Raw genomic sequence first — 17,423 nt, 5'->3', positions numbered from 1 at the left:
TGCATGAGTGAAATGAGAAATCCAAAACAGAAGTGAGAGAACGTTTTAAATAGGATGATAATGTAAATATTATACAATCAAACCTATGAAATGGGAAAATTAAGAACCATGAATGAATATCTTGGAAAAGAAAAGCCTTAAAAAAATCAATGACCTAAGATATTACACCAAGAATTAAGATAAAGAAGAGCAAATTAATCTAAATGAAGGTAGAAGGAGGAAATAATAAGACCAGCTCGTAATGAGGACAAAGAAAAAATAGAGAAAAATCAATAAAGCCAAAAAATTTCATCCTAGGCAAAGTTAGTCAAACTTACCAAATGTAGTCACAATGACCGATATAGAAAGAGAGAAGGCACATATTTCCAATATAAGGAATGAAACTGCAGACAGCACTACAAATCCTATAGACTTTAAAAATAGAGTAACCAGAAGGGGCTGGCCCCGTGGCCGAGTGGTTAAGTTCGCGCGCTCCGCTGCAGGCGGCCCAGTGTTTCGTTGGTTCGAATCCTGGGTGCTCATCAAACCACGCTGAGGCAGCATCCTACATGCCACAACTAGAAGGACCCACAATGAAGAATATACAACTATGTACCGGGGGGCTTTGGGAAGACAAAGGAAAAAAATAAAATCTTTAATAAATATATATATATAGTAACAATGTTAAAAATAATTTGATGCCAGTACATTAGAAAAGGGAGATAAAATGGACATCCTCACATGTACCATTTACTAAATGGACATGAGAATAAAGGGAAAATATGTATCACCTTATGTATACATTAAATACATTGACTGTAATTAAAAATTACCCCACAACTGAATTATATGGAATCTAAAAAGATCAGAGAGAAATAGAGAGTAGAATGGTGGTTATCAAGGGTTGGTGTTGGGGTAATGGGGAGATGTTGATCAAAGGGCAGAAACCTCCAGTTATAAGTCCTGGGGATCTAGTGTACAGCACGGTGATCATAGCCAGCCAGACTGTATCATATTGTTGAGTGTTGCTAGGACAGTCGATCTTAAATGTTCTCACTAGAAAAAGGAAATGGCAGTCATGTCAGGGGATAGAGAGGTTAGCTAATGCTGGGGTGGTAATCATTTTGCAATAAGTTTATCAGTTCAGAAGGTTTCATTGGTGATAACTTCAAAGAACTTATACACTTAGGAAACACACATATACACACACACCAACTTAGGAAACACACATATACACACACACCAAACTGACACAAAATTTTTCTAAGACTAGAGAAAGAAGAAATAGAGCCCAAATCAAGCTAGGAAAATATTGACACCAAACTCTGACAAGGAAATTACAAAATGGGAAGATCTCTCTCATGAACTTATTTGTAAATCACTAAACAAAATATTCACGAGGAAGCGTCAGTGATATATAAAAAAGTCATTACATTACATTACAAAAGACCACATTGAGGTTAGGTTGTTGCTTTTGTTTGGAAGGAAAGAGTAGCTTAAAATGTAAAGAAATCAATGAATTTAATCCAACATATTAGCAGAATAAGTACAAAAATGATCATTTGACAGATACAGGCAAAGATTTTGATAAAATACACCAACAATTCATAATCAAAATAAAACATCAGAAATAAAATAAAAAGGAATTTCCTGTGAGTTATAAAGGCAGGTTTAAAAATCAACACTAGACATCATTCCCAAAGGTGAGACATTTAAATTGCGGGGAAAAAAACATAGGAAGAGAACATTAAAAACCACTTGTTGCTAGTATTTACTCATAACATTGGGAATGTTCCCTGTGACCATGATATCGACTCTGATATCAGTTTCCCCACACTAAACCCAGCATATATGGGGTTAAAACCAAAACACTCATTCCCTGCTTACTCTCTGGCTTCCTGGCTCCAGAATCCACTATCCTCCATGGAGACAGACACTGTCAAGGACAAGCACCTGGACCATCTCCTCCCCACAAAGAGATACGAGCTGGTGGGAAAGCTGCTGACCAGCAAGGTCACAGGCTTCCTCCTCTCTGCAAGTGTCTCAAGGCCAAAGACAGGCTGGTGGGAAAGCTCCGATCAGCAAGGCCATATGCTCCCCCTCCCCTACATGAAACCCCAAATAAAAACCCTTCCTTTTAGCTTTTTGGGGAGTTTGGGATTTGAGCGTTAGCTGCCCTCTCTCCTTGCTCAGCACTGTGCAAAACCAAAATTCCTACTTTCTTCCAACACACCCGGTGTCAGAGATTGGCTTGCTGTGCAACGAGTGAGCGAACTCACTTCAGGTTCGGTAACAACCACTTCCATTCATCATGGTACTGGAGGTACCAGCCAATTAAACAAAACAAAATGATAGGCGCTGAAATGGGTAAGAATAATATTATATTACTCTGAGATTACACAGTTGCGTGCATAGAAAATCCAAAATAATGTAAAGATGTATTACTCAAATTATAAAGGAATTTTCCAATGTCCTGGATACATGGTCAACATATAGAAATCAACACATTTCAGACTTCCAGTTCTGGATCGAGGTGACGTAGTTGCATGTCTTCCTGTTCCTTGCCTTCTTATCAGTGAGCCAGATTTTATATTTCTGACCTCCAGAACTGTAAGGTAATAAATCTGTGTTGTTTTAAGCCACTAAATTTGTGGTCATTTGTGACAGCAGCTATTGGAAACTAATATAGCCACTTAAATTTTCTTTTGCTTAGTGTTTGTACAGTACATTTAACATCTTTCCACTTTGTTAATATGGTAAAAAAAATACGTAGGAAATTTAACATTTTAACTATTATTACAGTGTACAGTTCAGTGGCACTAAATATATTTATCACGTTGGGCAGTCATCACCACTATCCACTTTCAGAGCATTTCCATTATCCCAAACAGAGGCTCTGTACCTATTAAACAATAACTCCCCATGTCCCCTTAACACCAGCCCCTGGTGACCTCTCTCCACTTACTGTTTCTAGAGATTTGGCTGTTCAAGGAGGCTCGTATAAGTGGAATCACACAATATGTGACATTTCCCGTCTGGCTTATTTCACTGAGCATAGTGTTTCCATAGGTCACCCACATAGCTTACTCTTTTACTTTAAACTTATTTGCATCATTATATTGGAAGTGAATGCTTTCTGGACGCATATAGAAAGGTCTTATTTGTGGTTGTTTTTTCCTAAACCAGTCTTATAATCTCTGTCTTTTAATTGCTATGTATACACCATTTATATGTATATATATGTAATATATATGTAATATAATTAATAATAGATTGTTATTTAGGTTTACTATTTCACTTTGTTTTTTTCTGTTTGTCCCCTCTATTGTTTTTTCTTGTTCTTCTGTTTTCCTTTTCATCCCATTATTTGGCATAAAAAATATCTTTAATATTACATATTAATTTCTTTATTGGTATTTTAACTATACCTCTTTGAATTCTGTCTATGTGGCTGTGCTAGATATTACCATATGCATACCTAATTTTACTGTCAAGTTAGAGTTAGGATTTTACTCCACGAGAAATGTAGAAACCTTGCAAATATATAGGTGTCTTTATTCTCACCCCTTTACATTGCAGTTGTGATACGTATTATATCTACATACTCTTCCAAGGCGGTGTCGGAGCCCATGGGACCAGGAATGGGCAGATGGATCCTCCCCCAGAACTCCTGCTTCAGCTTAGTGAATCCCTCTTGGCAGCTGTGGGGAGCACTGAGGATGTGGGCTGATGGCGACAAGTCTGGGAGGGGTCTTGAGTGACAGCTGGAGAAGTTGAGGGGAGAAGTACTCCCTGCCACTTCAGGTCTTATTCCTTGCCAGGAGTCCCCCTCAACCCTCCTCTGGGCTGACCCAGGCCCCGTGGTCACCAACTGGAGTCTTGTGACAATCTGGTGTCAGGAATCTCTGCAGGCTGATGTCTACAATCTGTGTAGAGAGAGGGTCTCTAAACCCTTCAATAGAGAGGCCCCACAGGACTCCAGCATGAAGACCAGTTTCTCCATCGAATCTATGAGCTCACACACTGCAGGGCTGTATCAGTGTGCATACAATACCAGCAGAAATGGCTGGCCAGAGCGCAGTGACCCCCTGCCCCTGGTTGTGACAGGTAAGGGGGAGGAGCCGGGCTCCCAATGTGGGCTCCTCCTCACAGGCAGAAGGGAGCAAAGTGTGGCCTCAGGGGATCTCAATCCTCACAGTCCACACCTGGCATATGTGGGATGACTGTCCCCTTTTAACACAGCCCCCTCCTCCCTGAGGAGTGTATGGCATATCTCATTTTGCTTGTTTCTTTCAATAACCCTATCTAGACCACAAAGTGAATGAGTAAGTGGAGGTTATGTTGATTGTGGTATTCCTTTCTCCTAGAAAGATTCTCTTGTGTGTTGTAAATATCCCTTCATGTGTTTTTAAAAATAATCAACTGATAGAGAGGCGAAAGGAATGTGACATGGCAATATATAATCCTGAGCCAGAGACAGAAAGGAGCATGCTGAGGTGGAGGAAATGAAAGCTAAACAGTCTTTCACTTCTTCATGTTCCTGATTCTCAGAAAAAAATGATGCCCTCAAATGTTCATCTCTGCATCCTAATTAGTCAGAAGATGAGACACCAGAGAGGCTCACCTCAAGGAATTGAGATTGGCATTATCTAGTTTTAGAGACTCACTGGAGAGCAGAGAAGAGATTACCTAAGTCTCCTCACCCACACTCTATTTTTGGCCCTCAGGGGCAGCTGATACCCTCAGACTATCACCAAACAAGTCAGACTCTCAGAAGGATGAGTAAGGAGAAATAATAAGTATGGAGTTGGGTAAAGAGGGTCAAATCCTGTCAACAGAAGGAAGGTGCCCAAGATGGACACGCAGGGATCCTGGGGTGATTTCAGTCTGCCCTGATGACTGTGATCTCTTTGTCCCCCCACTCTAGAATCAGGTAACCAAGATTACACAGTGGAGAATCTCATCCAGATGGGCATGTCTGCCTTGATCATGACAGTTATGAAGGTGTTGCTGTTTCAATCTTGGCACAGTGAAAGAAGGTCCCAAAGTGCAGCCAGGAGATAAACACAAGAGAGAACAAACTTACCATTTAGTGACGTAGAACCTTGGAAATAAATGTGATGATATCAAGAGGTTTTGGAAGAAAATCAGAGCTGTAAGTTAGGGGAACTGTGTGCTGAGAATATTGAGAATGCAAACATATTTCAGTGCAGGAAAATGTCTGGATTGTTCCTGTAGAAGCTTTACTACAACTAAACTTTGGTAATTTCCCTCCATACCACAATTCATTGTCCTTGACTGGACCCCTTATTTTTTTTACCCCTATGATGTGCGGCTACCTCCACGTGGCAGGTTTGGGTCCACAGGTATACTCACCTGCATGCTCAGGTCCACTTTCATGCAATGCATTTTTCTCTCTTTTTATTTAACACATCACCTGATGCTTGCATCTTTTCAGCTCATGTTTTAGTATTTTACTAATTTCATTAAGTATTAGATGTTTTTATAATATCTTCTTATTCTTGATTGCTAATTAAATTTCATCATATTCAGGGAACATAATGCTTATGCTAGAAATACGAAAAGAATCAGAGATACTAATAAAAGCTTAACATTTTAGGTATAATATGGGCCTTAAATATGTACATTCTGGAGTGACATCAGCATCATGGTAGAGTGATTTGTTCCTTTTGTCTCTCCCCTCTTAGTTACAACAGTCAGGACATCCACTGACCAACAAGAACTCCCTGCACAGCAGAAGAGAGTGCCTGAGAGAGCCATAAATCTATACCTCTGAAAGTGGGTGGACTGGACCTCCATGTAGCAGTGGAACCAGGGAAGCAGCCGCTTCCCCCTCCCCTGGCAGCAGTAACCCAAAACTCAGGTTGTCCCAGCAGTGGTGATAGTACTGTGATGTGAGGTTTCAAAAAACATACCAGTGCATACCAAAGACCAGAGGCTACAGGAGCAGCAGTAATACTCATGACATAGCCCCTCCCCCTTCTCTAAGCATGGCATGTGGCAACTGTGATCTGAGAGTTCAGGAGCCACAAAAGAAGCCATGGCATAGTCCCCAATGCTGGCACCACTGACACCATCCCTACTGGCAGCAGGAGCTGCATGCAAGACCCCAGCCTCCTGGCAGCAGAAAGGACACCTGTGAACCCAGTGCCATTGGCAGCAGTGACTCCAGCATGCTTAGATAACACAGAAGCAGGAGTGTAGGTGGTGCACATAGCAACACCTGAGCCCATGGAGAACCCATGTAGAGCCAGTAGAGGAACACAAGACCCAGGCAACCCTGGAAGCAAAAGAGGTGTTCAAAGCCTGGTGACCCCAGTGGTGACACATGTGACTGCAATGACATTGTATATAGCAAGGCACTAGCAACTTTGGAGTCAGTGGCAGCACAAGGAGGGCACTGAGGCTTACCTCAGAAAATAAACTTCAAACCGAAAAAGATATCAATAGATAAAAATAAACCTTATATAATAATAAATGTAACATTCCACCAAGAAGACAAAACACTTAGCAACATATATTCACCTAACATAAGAGCACCAAAGCATATAAAGCGACTATTAACAGACCCAAAGGGAGAAACTAACAGTAAGACAATAATAGTAAGGGACTTTAGCAAAGCACTTACGTCAATGGATAGATCATCCAGACAGAAAGTCAATAAGAAAACATGGCCTTAAATGAAACACTAGACCAGATGGACTTAATAGATATATAGAGAACATACCTTCCAAAAGCAACAGAACACACATTCTTCTCAAGAGCACATGGAACATTCTCAAAGGTAGACCATATGTTGGGAAACAAAATAAACATCAATAAATTTAAGAAGATTGAAATCCTATTAAGCATCTTTTCAACAATGGTATGAAACTAGAAATGAACTACCACAAGAAAGTTGGGAAAGTCGCAAATATGTGAAGACTAGACAATACTGAACAACTATTGGATCAATGAAAAAAATCAAAAGAGAAATTAAAAAATACCTGGAGAAAGATCAAAATGAAAACACAGCATAACAACTCTTATGGGATGCAGCGAAAGCAGTACCATGAAAGAAGTTTATAGCAATACAGGCCTACCTAAAAAAAAAAATCTCAAATGAACAATCTAACGCTATATATAAAAGAACTAGGGAAAAAAGAACAAACAAAACCCAAATTCAGTAGAAGAAAGGAAATAATAAAAATCGGATCGGAAATAAATGAAATAGAGACTAAAAAGACAACAGAATGGATCAATGAAACTAAGAGCTGCATCTTTGAGAAGATAAACAAAATTGACAAAAATTTTGCCAGACTCACTAAGAAAAACAGGGAGAGAAGACTCAGGTAAGTAAAGTGAGAACTGAAAGAGGAGAAATTGCAACAGAAAACACTGAAATACAAGGGATTATGAGAGAATACTCTGAAATGTTATATGCCAACATACAGGTTAACCTAGATGAAACGGATACATTCTTACAATCATACAACCTCCCAAAACTGAGTTAAGAAGAAAGAGAATCTGAATAGACCAATCACAAGTAAAGACATTGAAACCACCCAAAAAACAGAAGTCCAGGAGAAGATGGCTTATCTGGAGAATTCTACCAAACATTCAAAGAAGATTTAATACCTATCCTTCTCAAACACGTCCAAAAAATTGAAAAAGAGAGCATGCTTCCTAACTCATTCTACAAAGCTAACATTACCCTGATACCAAAACCAGACAAAGACAACACACAAAAAGAAAATGGCAGGCCAATATCACTGGTGAACATAGATGCAATAATCCTCAACAAAATATTATCAAATTGAATACAGCAATACATTACAAGGATCATACACCAGAATCAAGTGGGTTTATTTCAGAAACATGGGGATGGTTGAACATCTGCAAATCAATCAACGTGATACACCACATTATCAAAATGAAGAATAAAAGTCACATGATCATCTCAATAGGTACATTTGACAAGATGCAGCATCTATTTATGATAAAACTCTCAACAAAATGGGTATGGGAGAAAGTACCTCCACAAAAGCAATGCCATAAAGACAAACTCACTGCCGTTACACTCAGTGGTGAAAAACTGACAGCTATTCCTCTGACAACAGAAACAAGTCAAGGGTGTCCACTCTCACCACTCTTATTCAAGATAGTACTGGAAGTTTTAGCAAGAGCAATTAGGCAACAAAAGAAATAAAAGGGATTTTAATTTAAAAGAAGAAGCAAAGCTGTACCTATTTGCAGGTGACATGATTCTATACAGGGAAAACCATAAAGAATTTATCAAAAGCTATTGAAAATAATTAAGGAATACAGTAAAGTTGCAGAGAACAAAATCAACATAAAAATCAGTCACATCCCTAGACACTAATGACAAACTAGCAAGAGGAGAAATGAAGAATAAAATCTCATTGAGTTTCACAACCAAAAACACAACTAGGAATAAATTTAATCAAGGAGATGAAAGACTTACACACTGAAAACTATGAGACGTTACTGAAAGAAATTGAAGGAAACTTAAAGAAATGGTGAGAGAGTCCACGTACATGGATTGGAAGAATAAACAGTCAAAATGGCCATATTACCTAAAGCAATCTACAGATTCGATGCAATCCCAATCAGAATATCAATGACCTTCCTCATGGAAATAGAACAAAGAATCCTAAAGTTTATATGGAATGAAAAAGACCCCAAATAGCCAAAGAAATGCTGAGAAAAAAGAACAAAGTTGGGGGTATCACATTCCCTGAATTCAAAATATGCTACAAAGCTACAGGAATCAAAAAAGCATGGTACTGGCACATAAACAGACACAGAGATCAATGGAATCAAATCGAGAGCCCCAAAATAAACCCACACATCTATGGAAAACTAATTTTAGACAAACATGCCTGAAAATAACAATGGAAAAAGGAAAGTCTCTTCAATAAATGGTGTTAGGAAACCTGGACAGCCACATGCAAAAGAATGAAAGTAGACTGTTATCTTACCCCATACCCCAAAATTAACTCTAAATGGATTAAAGACTTGAATGTAAGACTTGAAATCATAAAAATCCTAGAAGAAAACATACACAGTACCCTTTGTCATTCGTCTTAGCAGTATGGTTTTGAATACCACGTCTCCTCAGGGAAGGGAAACAAAAGAAAAAGTAAACAATTGGGACAACATCAAACTAAAAAGCTTCCTCACAGCAAAGGAAATCATGAACAAAAAGAAAAACAACACATCAACGTGGATAAAAATTTGCAAATCATATATCCAACAAGGCGTTCATTTCCAAAATACATAAAGAACTCATACAACTCAACAACAAAAGAACAAACAACCCGATCAAAAAAATGGGCAGAGGAGGGCCAGCCCCATGACGTAGTGGTTAAGATTGGCATGATCTGTTTCTGTGGCCTGGGTTAGGTGGACCAACACCACTCCTCGGTGATCATGCTGGGGTGGCAGCCCACATACAAAATAGAGGAAGATTGGCACAGATGCTAGCTCAGGGTGAATCTTCCTCAGCAAAACAAGAAACAAAAAACAAAAAAACAGGATAAGAACAGATGTTTTTCCATAGAAGATATACAGATGGCCAACAGGCACATGAACAGATGTTCACCATCACTAATTATTAGGGAAACGCAAATCAAAACTACAATGAGATATCACCTACCCCCATCAGAATGGCTATAAAGAACAAGACAACAAACGGAGAAGATATGGAGAAAAGGGATTTCTCAAGCACTGCTGGTGGGCTCGCGAACTTGTGCAGGCACTATGGAAAACAGTATGGAGATTTCTCAAAATGTTAAAAATATAAATACCATATGATCTAGCTATTCCACCTCTGCATATTTATACTAAGAACATCAAAACACTAATTCAAAAAGACATATACGCCTGTATATTCATTGCAACATTATTCACAATAGCCAAGACTTGGAGGCCACCCGAGTGTCCATCAAAGGACGAATGGATAAGGAAGGTGTGGTATACATATATAGTAATTGTATATATACAAAGTAACTATATATATATATATATACACACACACACACACACACGCACAATGGAATACTGCTCAGCCAAAAAAAAGATGAAATCATTGCATTTGAGACAACATGGATGGACCTTGAGGTCGTTACGCTAAGCGAAATAAGTCAGATGGAGAAACAAACATGGTATGATTTCACTCATATGTGGAAGATACAGCAAACAAACACATAAATAGGGACAACAGATTGGTAGGTACTACAGGGAAAGGGAATCTGGAAGGGCAAAAGGGCGAAAGGGGCGCGTATGTATGGTGATGGCTAAAAACTAGAATTCTGGTGGTTCCTGCCATGTTTAGAGCACCACCGACCCCACAATCACTCTGAGGATTGGGGTTCATGACAACCTGCTCAAACCTGGAAACTGAGGCCCAGGGATCTTGTGTTACTGCTCAAGGTCACATGGGTAGTTTATGAAGGAGGGTTGTTTAAATGATAATCAGATTTGCCTCTCAAATTAGAGCACTAACCCATTTGTTGACCCCTAAAGCGAAGACACGACCCTAGCATGAGGAGGAGAGCTCTTCCTGAGGAAACAGGGGCGGTGAGGTGGCAGGAATGACTCAGAGGTTTGTTACCAGAGAGATGGGGGTGGACGCTGTTGCAAGAAAAAAGAGAAGTCTGCAAACGTGGTTGTGATGGAAAGAAAGCCCACACTCCGGAACCAGGAGAGGGGCAATGTTTCCTTCCCTTATTTCACTGCATTTCTAGCCTGTGCTCATTGTCACAATGACCTTGACCTGAACTGTGCAGCTAGATGCTGAGTGTGTGTCTCTGCTGATCTGAGCTCTGCAGGCAGCAGGAACCTGCATCGTCCTTGAAGCATCTCCAGGGCCTGGATGACCACTGTCCATGGTGAGGATCCCACAGGGATGTTCTGATGGATGGGCTGAGAATGAAGGAGACCCCATGGGGGAGGCTTTGCAGGGCAAGCACATGCCCTGGGTCACCTCAACTGGAAGGAGGTTCTCTGTGTCTATTTGCTGCTCCAAACTGTAAATGGGTACCAGGCTCCTTGAAGGGGTGCTGTTCCCCTGTCTGTGGGGCTGCTGACATGATAACCCCATGAGGAAGAGGAACAGCCTCCAAATGGCCACATCCTGTGCATCTGTCTGTCCTGCCGGGCACTGTGGTCTCCTCCATCTGTACAGCTGGGGCAACAGGGAGGAGATGCCATGACTCCCACTCTCACGGTCCTGATCTGCCTCCATGAGATTTGAGGAGGGGGAGGGGAAGCCCTAGTCTGGGAGGGACGCCACCCCACCTCCAGGTCCTGTTCTTTCCGGAGACCCCAGGACTCAGGAGACTCACGAGGAGGAGGATTCTGCTCAGGATCCAGGGATCTCTCGCAGGGAATTCTCTTCCAGGCCTGAGCGTGGGCCCGAGGAGCCCCATGCAGGCAGGTGAGTCTGTCTCCAGGTGTCCCAGGTCCCACCTCCTCACTGGGAACAAGAAGCCACTCCTGGGCAAACAGGATGGAGAACAGCAGTTCTGGGCTGAGGGATGGGGGACGTCTGGGAGGGTTCTGGGCCTGAGAGGTAGGGAACTGGGGTGAGGAATGTCTTGTGACCCAGACTCTGATTTCCTTCCAGGGACCCTCCCCAAACTCACCATCTGGGCTGACCCAGGCTCTGTGATCCCCTCTGGAGAAGGCCCATCACCATCTGGTGTCAGGGAACTCTGGAAGCCCAAATGTACTATCTGGATGAAGAGGGAAGCACAGAGCCCTGGAGAAGACTGAACCCACGGGAGCCTGGGGAAAAGGCCAAGGTCTCCATCCCACACATGACACATTTATATGCAGCGCAATGTCTCTGTTGCTATCTCAGCCCCGTCAGCTGGTCAGAGCACAGTGACGCCCTGGAGCTGGTGGTGACAGATGAGAGAACACTCAGGGATCCCAGCCTCAGGCTCTGTCCTCAGGAGGGGGGTCTGCTCTCAGGTGTGTGTCCCCTCTCACAGCCCAGCCCTGAAGGATATGAGGGGAGTGTGATCCCCATTTAACACACTGCTTCCTCCTCTCCTAGGATTCTATAGCAAACCCTCTTTCTCAGCCCCGCCAAGCCCTGTGGTGACAACAGGAGGGAACGTGACCCTCCAGTGTGGCTCACAACTGGGATTTGACAGGTTCGTTCTGACTAAGGAAGGAGAACACCAGCCCTCCTGGACCCTGGACTCACAGCGACCCCCTCAATGGGCAGTTCCAGGCCATGCTCCCGGTGGGCCCCGTGACCCTCAGCCACAGGTGGATGTTCACATGCTATGGCTATGACAGTAAAAAACCCAGGTGTGTTGCACTTCAGTGACCCCCTGGAGCTCTTGGTCCCAGGTGAGGAAGTCCCATCCTGGTCCCATCCATGATTTGAGGCGCCAGACAGGGGTCTGTAGTCTCAGGGAGCCCCAGGTGAGTGCGTGGCGTGAGAGGATAATGGGGCTCCTGGGCCAGAGACACAAAGAGTGAGAGACAGTGAGACCTGGTTTCCAGAATGGAGAAGGGGTTTATGGGAGGAATGAGCCCCTGCATCCACAGGTGGTCTTTCTCCCAGGAGAGTCTGGGAAGCTCTCCCTTCTGACCTAGAAGGGACCTGTGGTGGCCTCTGGGCAGAGACTGACCCTCCAGTGCCCCTCTGATGTCGGCTATGACAGATTTGCTCTTCCCAAGGAGGGTGGACATGACCTCCCCCAGGACCTTGGACGGCAGCCCTAGGCTGGGCTCTGTCAGGCAGACTTCCGCCTGGGCCCTGTGAGACCCTACCATGGGGGCCAGTATAGGTGCTACAGTGCATACAACCGGTCCTCGAAATGGTCATTCCCCAGCGACCCCCTGGACACTCTGGTGGAAGATGAAGAGACAGCTGGTCAGTCAGGGACCCAGACCCTGCACAGGCCTTGCTGTGGTGATTCCTGGATGAAGGAAGGAGAGAGATAAAGAGAGACAGGGGAGAGAAAGGGAGAGAGAGACATTCAAAGGGAACAAGACAGACAGAGATGAGGGTCCTCAGAGAGAGGCCTGGGGACTTTCAGTTAAGAACATGGTGAGAGGGCAGCCCCTCATACACCCTTCCTCTCTCTTGGACAGCTCCCTGACACACCCTCTCTCTTAGTGCAGCTGTGCCCCCTGGTGGCCTCAGGAGAGAACGTGACCCTGCTGTGTCAGTCATGGACCCCGAGGAACATTTTCCTTCTGTCCAAGGAGGGGACAGCGGATCCCCCACTGCGCCTTAGATCAAAGTACCAAGCTCAGTAGAACCGGGTCCAATTACCCATGAGTCCTGTGACCTCAGCCCACAGGGAGACCTACAAATGTTACAGCTAATACAACACTATCCTCTACCTGTTATCACACTCCACTGACACCCTGGATCTCACGGTCTCAAGTGAGGGGCCCTGACTCTGTCCTTTTTGAGTCAGTCAGCTCAGGGCCCTGTCCTCAAAAAATCTGACACTGTAACAGATGAGGGGCGCATGGGGAGGGTCACAGAGGAGGGTGCAGGTCATGAGAGGGTGGAAAGAGGTGGAGGCCTTCCCATCCCTGAAGTCTCCGCAGAGATACAGAGTAGGAATGACAGAGTGAGATGTGAGTGAACCCAGGAGGAAGGTGACTAGACTGAGCCTAGAAGACAGGCCCCACCATCACCTCCTGATGTGTCCATATCTGAATCTGAGCCTCTGGTGTCCCAGGTCCCACTGGACACTCTCCTATAGACAGAAGCATCCCCACCTATGGGTACCACTCTGCACGGCCCTCCTGTGCTCACCTGGAGGCCTCCAGCCACTCAGTGCACACCTGAGACTAAGGAGGGACCATGCACGGCTCACTGGAGTCACTTAGGGGATTACTGCAAACACGTCTGTGTGCCGCTCAGGTCCACTCTGCATTTTCTGCTCACACTTCTCTGTTATTGCTCTTTGAGAACTATTTAAGCAATATTTTAATGTATAAACTTACAGATTTAATTTGTATAATACAGATTTCTGCTTCAAAAATAATTCTCCTATTATTATTGGGATTAGATTAAATTCATACATTCCAAAAAGTTGGAAAACAACTTTTTGTAATATCAAGTCTTCTTATCACACAAAATTTCAATTGAGGTTTATTACTGAACTTCAGAAGCATTTTCAATTTTATTCACAAGAATTGTGTCAGTTCATAGCCTATTTTAAGAATTGCTCAGCCTGTTTACTAAATATAAGTAAAGTGTTTGATTCCTTTATATTTTCTAAATAATAGTTACACACAATAAAGCCATTGGTTCGAGCATATTAATTTTATATCCTATTCACTTACTACAGATTCTCTCCCTTTCAATTGTTTTTCAATTGATCTTGTCTGATATACTGATAAAAATTTTAATTTCCACAAGTAAAAGGAAATTTCACTTCTTTATTCCAAACTGCATACCTATTTTTCTTTCACCAAATACCATATAGCAATGTAAAATGTAAAATGTTCTTGATCTTCACCTCAGGAAAACAGCTTAATTTATATCCAACAACATTTTAAGGAAACCCATTAAAAATCTATATTTTATATCTCTGGTGCTATGGGCCTATCCTTTTCAAATCATTTTCCTGTTTCTTTAGGGTTTTATTAGGAAGGCTTTCTTTTCCTGACAGTTGTACATCTGCACAGTTATCTTTTCTCTTTAACTTATAACCGTCTGAGACACATTGCAACTCTTCTTGGTTTCAAACATTTGAATATTAACCCAACTGAATAACGTTTATCATTCATTCACATTTTCTCAATTTTATGTTAATATTTACTTAGAATTTTTGCATGGATCTTTATAGTTAGGATTAGTCTATGATGTGTGTCTTTTCTTTCTTTCTTGTTTCTACTATGTTGGTTTTCAAATCAAAACTGGGAAAAGATTAACATGATTTCCTTTTTTTGTGCTCGCTCAACAGTATAATTCCACTGGTTTACTCTGTTCCTTGAATTTTAAAAGCAGAACTGTGGATCTCCTTGGTTCTGGATCTTTCACAAAGAGGGAGTGGAAGTGCCTTTTAAACTAAAAATCACATGATTAGCTGCCCCAACTTGATACTTTATCAGACTTTCTAGAGTTTGTCCAAAAAAGACAGATGATGATGGAACCTCCCTCTTTTGGGCACTCGTCCCTGACCTGTCTCCAATTTACCATCCCCCAAGTGTCAGCTCTCCCTTCTCCTCTGCCCACTCTCTACATCCCAAAGACAAGACTTTATTCCTTATTGAAGAGCAGACTGAAACCTGACCTCTCTCTGTCTCTGTTTCTGTCTCCCTCTCTCTCTCTCTCTCTATATATACATAATTATGTATATATGTAGTTATATATATATCTGCTATCACATAAACATATACAGTTTATATATTTATATATACAGTTTTATATTTGTATATACACATCTATGAATATATACCAATATTCGTTTCTATCTACAAATGTTCATCCATGTGCCTATAGTTTTCATCAGATGTGTTTTCACACATTTGTTGTTGGTCTTTCCACTTTGATTCACACTCCAAACAAGAAATAACAGTGTTTTTATAACCCAATGATTAAACATCACATTTATAAAATACACATTTGCATGTTTGCATCTACGTGTCTATCTGTCTACCACTGTAGGTATTACTAACTATATGAAGACTGAATTTATGAAAGAATAAATGGATGAAAAAGTCCTGGTGATGATAAAATGCAGATCCCAGAGGAGTGGGCACTAAGTGAGGTGGAAGAGAGGGACCCAGGCCCAGAATCTCACTCCTTTGTTTTCCTGACATTCAGAAGCCCCCTGAGACCAACCCTCATCCACGGACCCTGGGTCCTCAGCTGTTGAATAAGAGGAAACCCTCAGCTGTATGGAATAAGCTTTTGGGGTCTTGCGTCCCAGACTGAACAGAGAATACACAAGGGCTCAACTATTTCTGTAGTGAAAGACCATTTTTCTCTCCAATCCTGAGCTCTAGGGACACATCCAAACTTTGATCCACTGTGACTCAGAAGCAGGTTCTGAATTCAAAGAAAACAAGGAGCCTGAAAGAATCCAGTGAGGAAACCAGAGAGAAACCTGCTACAGCAGAGAAAGGGTTAATGAAGGAACTATTTATAAATTAGGTCATGAGAAGTGGGGGGATATAAAACACAGAGCTCAAAGGAAAGGCTGGACTCAGGTCTCTTCAATTCCTCACCATTCAGAGTGGTGGAGAATTAGAACAAGTCTGATGATCCCAGGAGGTTGAAAGTAAATCTGGACCATAAGTTTGGGGATCTGTCTGCTGAAAATGTTGAGGGATGTAAACCTGGTTTAGATTCAGGAAAATGTCTCGAGTGCTCCCTGTACAGGATGCTCCCTCCATTAAATTTGTATTTTCTCTCCCTACCATCGTTGGCTTTCGTTGACTGGCTCTCCCTTTTTCTCACCCCTATCACATGAGGGTACATCCTTCGTGGCTGGTTTGGGTCCACATGTAAAACCTCATGTTCTTAAACACTGTTCTGTAATACAATTTTCTTTTTTTTTTTTTAAAGATTTTATTTTTTCCTTTTTCTCCCCAAAGCCCCCCGTACATAGTTGTATATTCTTCGTTGTGGGTTCTTCTAGTTGTGGCATGTGGGACGCTGCCTCAGCATGGTCTGATGAGCAGTGCCATGTCCGCGCCCAGGATTCGAACCAACGAAACACTGGGCCGCCTGCAGCGGAGCGCACGAACTTAACCACTCGGCCACGGGGCCAGCCCCCTGTAATACAATTTTCTTTACTTGCAACAAACACATTACCAGATGCACGTTGTTGAGTCTCCATATCTTCAGTCCACAGGACTTCACCTGGTTTCAGTAACTGAATAAAGGGGCAAAAATCAGATTGTATTCTGGACAAGATAAATCTGAAACTATGCCTACCATCCTCTCTGGATCCCATGATCCTTTCTCTCTTCACCATACGCCAACTATGTCATTTTTCCAGAAATGTCATCACTTGGAATCAACACATTGGTGTTTGAGGTGACAACTTAATGGTGTGCTGCCACTGAAAAAACTCCTTTAAAAAATCCAGCTATCCCACTGCTGGGTATTTATTCAAAGAACTTGAAAACACCAATGCATAAAGATACATGCACCCCTATGTTGATTGCAGCATTATTCACAATAACCAAGACTTGGAAGCAATGTAGGTGCCCATCAAGGGACGAGTGGATAAAGAAGATGTGGTATCTATACACAGTGGAATACTACTCAGCCATAAGAAATGATGAAATCCGGCCATTTGTGACAACATAGATGGACCTTGAGGGTATTATGCTAAGTGAAATAAGTCAGAGGGAGAAAGTCAAATACCATATGATCTCACTCATAAGTAGACAATAAAAACAATGACAAACAAACACATAGCAAT

At 42.2% G+C, this 17,423-nt stretch overlaps 1 pseudogene; it reads left to right on the top strand.

Annotated features, from left to right (window-relative positions):
- Nucleotides 1–10,685: 10,685 nt before the first annotated feature.
- LOC103554714 (leukocyte immunoglobulin-like receptor subfamily A member 6) lies at nucleotides 10,686–16,213 on the top strand (annotated as a pseudogene).
- The last annotated feature ends 1,210 nt before the right edge of the window (nucleotides 16,214–17,423 follow it).

The sequence above is a fragment of the Equus przewalskii genome, chromosome 9, assembly GCF_037783145.1.
Source record: "Equus przewalskii isolate Varuska chromosome 9, EquPr2, whole genome shotgun sequence".
Lineage (NCBI taxonomy): Eukaryota > Metazoa > Chordata > Mammalia > Perissodactyla > Equidae > Equus > Equus przewalskii.
This window is presented reverse-complemented; position numbering and strand designations above follow the sequence as displayed.